Below are 6000 nucleotides of genomic sequence, written 5' to 3'. Positions count from 1 at the left end.
GCATGCGAGCGCATGGAAAACAAAGACCCACCTGTATACCTGCGCACAGTGCTGCTGGTCACCTTTCCAACGACCCACACACATTTGCTTCGACTCTCACATTGCTTGCTCTCTCTTTGAGCAGCCTTCCCCCTTCCTTCACACGTCTTTCTTTTCTACTCCTCTAACCTCTGACTGGCTGTTTGCCCTGTCCTCCTCTCAGTTTAGTCTCACCCTGTCTCTCGTATGCACTCTGTTTTGTTTTTTTATAGCATGGCAACAACAGTTAGTGCGAAAAACACACGCCCGGTGTAAGCCAAGAAGCCCGCGGCTCAGATGGAAGCCCCCTGAGCATAATATGCAAGGTGTGGCAGAGAATGACACTGTTAATCTTGAAGGATTACTTTCTCATGGAGCAATTTGTCACTGCAGAAGTCTATGCTCCTCGCTCATATACTCTGTGCATATCCTCTTGTACCCGCTTGTTTGTTTGCTGCTGCTGATGTGCTTGTGTGCACTTGCTATTGTGTGGGTGTTAAAATGGTGAATTACCAATCTAGTGTAATTGAATAGTGGGCCATCTGCTCGGATGTTTATCGCTTCTTTTTTTTGGTGGGGGGGGGGGGATTTTTATTCATTGCTTGTATATTTTTTTCACATTTGTGATTTCATCTTAATGTGAGCATATGTGTGTTTGGGTGTTTGCACGTGTGCGTTTCATCTGTAGCCTTTAACTGGCTGGAAGCCCCCTCTTTGGTGGAGAGGCCAGCCGTGGCAGCGGAGCGGAGCGCTTAGTGCATTTCATGCTTAATTCTGTGTCAATTAGTTGACTGCTACCTTCCCTCCAGCGAAAGAGCACCGAGAGAAACACAAGCCCACAGAAATCCTCTGGCTTTGACAGGCGCAGTGTTCAATCATTTATCCCGAGGCCCGGGGCCACGGAGCACTGTCAACAAACATTCCATTGAAATCATATCAAGCCTCCTCTGTTCACTCGTTTCTGTGCTGTCTGCTCTGCATCCCCCTGCCTCTTTATCTCCCGCGTTCTTCACCCTCCGCTTCCTCTCTCTCGCGCGATGTGCTTTTTACCCACCTTTCGCTGTTATTCCTCTCTTCCTCTTCACCCCTCGCCCTCTGGGGTTTCTCGATCTCTGTAGCAGGGGTGTTAGTTCTTCCTCTAAGCCGATCTGCCTCTGTGTCCCTCCCAGGACTTGGCGGCAGAGTGATCATTTGTTAAGCAGTTTGCTTCCCCCCTCCTCCCCACCACCACCACCCACTTGGCATGCGGTCAATTTGTGGTCATATCTTAAGATGAGCACCAGGATATCACACAAAAATAATATATTTCAACTTGACTTTGTTTCAGAGGGTATCTCAACAAGACGGATGCATCTGAAAACATAACCATCAATGACCACATTATATGAGCTGCCGCATTGTGCATACAAACACCTTTTTGACTCATATCTTTCACACGTTAAGTTTCAAACCTATGCCCATGTCTTGGGCAAATGCTGTTGCTCTCAGTATAGGTTGAAGTTGAAAGGAGCCTTTGATCACAGCATGTGGCCGGATTGAAGATCTGCGATCTAACAAATATTGAAAGCAGAGGTTTTCATGTACTGGGCCGCTCTTTGGTTTAACTCCGGAGCTTGACTCTCACTTTGGGGAGATTTTTAAAATTTTAGACAAACAATTAAAGTGCACGGGACGGAGATTTCACATCCGTGTACCATTTGAAAGAAAAAATAGAAATCAGGCTATTCGGAATACATCAGCCAATTAGCTTCACTGCCTCCGTCTCTCCCCGGTATTTGCTTTTGGCCCACTGGAACTCTGGGAAATATGCTGATGCGGGATATTTTGCAGGTAAAGTGGACAGAGGCCAAATCTGAGATTTTTCCTCGGCTTCCTCTGCTCTGGGCTACAAACACTGATGCAGAGCGAGAGACGGCAAGAGAAAAAGGAGAAGCATCTTCCACTCCCTCCCCTCCCCTCCCCTGAGCCCTCATCCCGAGAGAAACTCATCTCACCTGGGTATATCCGCTGTGGAGAGTAATAAATAAATGTATTGGGTTAATTATTAAAGACAGCCTAAATGAAGATAGATGCTATCCTCTGAAGGCTTGGTGGTTTTAAAGGGCCGAGCTTCACGCAGATGTTTTTGTGATTCCTGTTTGTTTGCCCCACTGGTGGTCAGGAGGAATATACCGCTAGTCCTCATATCTTTATTCTGTTATTTCAGACCTTTCCCTGTTTCTCTCTGTTTATTTGCTGGCCCTATTTTGTTCTTCATTTTCAAACAAATGGAAAGATACTGACAGAGGAGTACACGTAATCACAAACAGGACAGTGTGCACGCACAAAAAACAACACTTATTCCACCTTCCAGAACGCCTCAAACATGTTTATGAAATTAACCGTGACGACATGACAACTCTAATAAAATGGATCAAAGGGCTTAATTGAATCAGGTCTTATTCAATTCAGACTTCAGGCCTTGGAAGAGAATTTTTTGGTGGGTGCACTCTCTTACTCAGCACAACGCGAGCCACCCACCGTGAAAAAACTGCAGCACCGTTCTGCAACAATCGCCACAATTTCAAAAGTTTTCGGGGGAGATTATTCAAGAGATATTATTTGCCCTGTTTGTAATCATCAAACAAAATATGCGTTGTTTTTTTTTTTCATTCTCTCTTTTGCACATGCCAAACAGCCTCAACCCTCCTCTGGCTGTTCAGGTTTACCTCCCCCAAGTTCGAGTGCCTCTGACGTGACAACCAGAAATCCAGAAGACAACAACAGGGCCCTCGTATCAGTCCCTGGACAAAGCCAAATTAATATTTAAAGATCATTACTAATGCCCTGAAGTAAAACACAGAGACTAGGTAATTAATTGATTGAGCTGGGTGGTCCGCAGAGAGTTTAGACCGGATGAGTGTTGTTTATCTCCGTTGTTATTGAAGTATATTTGATTGCTCTGAGCAAATGATTTCCTATTGAATGTAAAGAAGGGGGACATGCTGCTGTATGTTTGACCTGTAAGGCATATGCAGCGAGTTCATATTCTCGGAGTGATGGCATCAGTTGGGGATTAATTGTCCCCTGTGCTTTCCCTCAGTGCGTGCGTGTGTAGTGTAAATTCGCAACGCCACTAATCTATTGTACCGCACACTTAATATTGGAGCTCAGTGGATTCTGCAGACCTGTTTTCACAGGCTCGTATAACAAGTGGATGGATTTCCACTGCCGATAATCGCAGATGCACTTGGCAAGACAATAAGTTGTGTCCTACATCATTTGGCCCACTTCCTATATCAACCGTCGGGTGTGAATAGAGTGTCAACAGAGCGCTAATTGTTCTTCGGCATTTTGATTTATCACAGGCGCAAGCCAAGGGAGAACAGAGGATGATTTTGCATTTGGCAGGCTGTCCACCGTTCCCCAGCAGCATGCCACTGCTGCTGCTTCCTGGTGAAAAGCCTAAATTCAGTGATTCAGTACCTTGGATAGAGCTGCCTGCTCTGTCCACAGGCTGCTTCGCTCTGTTCCAATTCCATATCATATACAAATACTCTATAGCGCACACTGTGTACTTGGCCTGAAACTGAGTGCGTTTATCCCGGTGTCGTATTTTACTTGAATAATTCAGTTTTATGGGCCTTTTTGCATCTGCTGCTCCACATTTCACACGCAGACATTGTGCTCTTTTAATCCACAAGATTTATCTGATGAAGTTTGGATGCTTTGCAGGTTGATATTTTCTCCATGCAAAACGTATAAAAACTAATGAAGTAGTACACATCGTAGGTTTTTCAAAGACGCGGCCGTCTAATGATGAATATAGTTCAGCACCAACACTCCACAAGGCCATTCTTCATAATGACAACTTTTACTTTTGAAGCGTATTTTTGCTGCAGAAGTTTTAGAGGATCTATTTGGAGAATTTTTCAAGAAATTGAATGTTGAGATGTTGGTTTAAATATATCTTTGTTTCCTAATTTGACTTTTTTTCTTTCTTTACCACATGTTGGATTGTGCAACATCATCCATCAACATTACAGCGCAAAACATAAACTATTTTAAGATGTTATCAATCCCGGCATTTTAGAATATGCCCCGTTTTAGCATTTTTTCCATTTCAAATGTTGACATACTTCAACACTTAATTAGCATTTAGCGCATGATATTGACATAGGGTATGTGTGAAGGATTTTTTGTCTTCTTTTTTTTTTGGACTGCCGCTTTGACGCAATGTAAATGTGGGAAGCGTCATGCGCAACACACATAAATAACATTTTGGGCAGAACGTGTGAATAAACTTTTCCTGAGTTGCCCCAAATGTCCTTGGTTTAGAACACATGAAAAGATGTCCTTTCTTTTTTTCTCTCTCTCTTTCTCCCTCTCTCTCTTTTGAAAGCATTTTTTGGGGAGAGAGGAGCATTCAAGAACCACCGGGTTTTTCGCAAGTTTTTGGAGATGCCTGTCATGAATGAACATGGCGGTCTGTTCCGGTGCCAGCTGGCAGAGAAAGCCTAACACGTCCCAGAGTTGAGCGAGGGGCCAGCTGGATGCCCGCCGAGAGCTTTAACACACTCCTCGCCATTGCTGCAGACTCCATCAGCCCGTCCTGTTAACTGACACAACACAACACTAATTGTGCATTAATCAGTGGGTTTAGTTACTCGATCCCATGAGCCTGTGATGCATTTCAGTGGTTGTGAAACAGAAGTCGGATATTTGGGTTTCACTACTCCGTGGCTCCCGGGAGTCCCGATTTTGGCTGGCTGTCTGGCATGTGGTTAGTTAGCCGGTTCATCTTTTGGTTCAGTATTTAAAGCAAAGACTTATTCTTGGTTTGCATTTTAAAATCATACATTTTATTTCCATGAACATCAAGGTGACAGATGAATGCTGGTATTATTTGGATATTATTGACATACTTCGTTCCAGGCCTAAGGTCCTCACTGCACCATGTTGAGCAGCTCCATTACTCTGCATATTGTCCTGCTCCAAGATTATCTTTACATCAATGAGTGATATAATATAATGTAGAAAGTATCAAATCCTTATCGCTCAGTGGAGACATTATTCCTTTGAGAAATTGATTGAAATTATCAGGATTTATCATAGTATAGAAGATATAGAGTTGAAGACTGGATGTGATGCAGTTGAAATCATTTAGCTTTTTTTTTTTCTTCTTCTTTTTTTTCTGCTCTTCTTTACTCACCTGAAACACAGCTGTGACCCTACACAGCCAGTCATGGCTGTGCGATGAAGAGAAGGTATATACTGTGAGAAAATGTTCATTACACAAACGTTACCGACTGGTTCTGTGCTTTGCTCATTTTTCTGCTTGAGGCAGTAATCAATCATCGAGTCATTTATCTCACACTGGTGCCGGGTTCCTTTTATCAACTGCCAGACTCCCTCAGCTGCGCAGTATTACTGACTACAGGTTTCGTTGGCTCACTTAGCAGAAATTGCCACCTGATAAAAAAAGTCAGGTTCCCATGCCTCTCTGCGTTACGTTGTTGTTATGAACAGTTTTGTGCTACTGAACGGGGACGTGGTGTGTTTGAGATGTAACCGTTCAGTCATTGTTTAAATGTAATTAAAATCACTTGACAGATTCACTCTTTAATCATGCCATGTGCAATATCTTTATGTCGTTATGTAGGGCAATGGCCACATTCCTCTGCCATAATCGTTCGGAGGAATAAACATCAAGAAACAAAAAACAAATTCTGAATTTAACCTCTGGCAGATATGGTTTTGCCATAATCCCCTCCTTTTGCATTTCTTGGCCTCTTGTGATTTGATCCATCCCAGATGCAGCACGTCTGGCCTTCTTCTTCTGTGGGTCAAAGCTGACTGTGTCCGTGGTGCTGAAGCACTAAGAAGTGTGCCTCTGTCTGTGTGTGTGAGTGTGTGTGTGTGTGTGTGTGTGTGTGTGTGTGTGTGTGCGTGTGTGTGTGTGTGTTGAAGGGGGAGTTGGAGTGTGGGTGCGTGCAGATGGTT

The sequence above is a fragment of the Scophthalmus maximus genome, chromosome 1 (assembly GCF_022379125.1).
Source record: "Scophthalmus maximus strain ysfricsl-2021 chromosome 1, ASM2237912v1, whole genome shotgun sequence".
Classification (NCBI taxonomy): Eukaryota; Metazoa; Chordata; class Actinopteri; order Pleuronectiformes; family Scophthalmidae; genus Scophthalmus; species Scophthalmus maximus.
The sequence above is the reverse complement of the archived record's forward strand: the minus strand, read 5'-3'. Positions refer to the sequence as shown.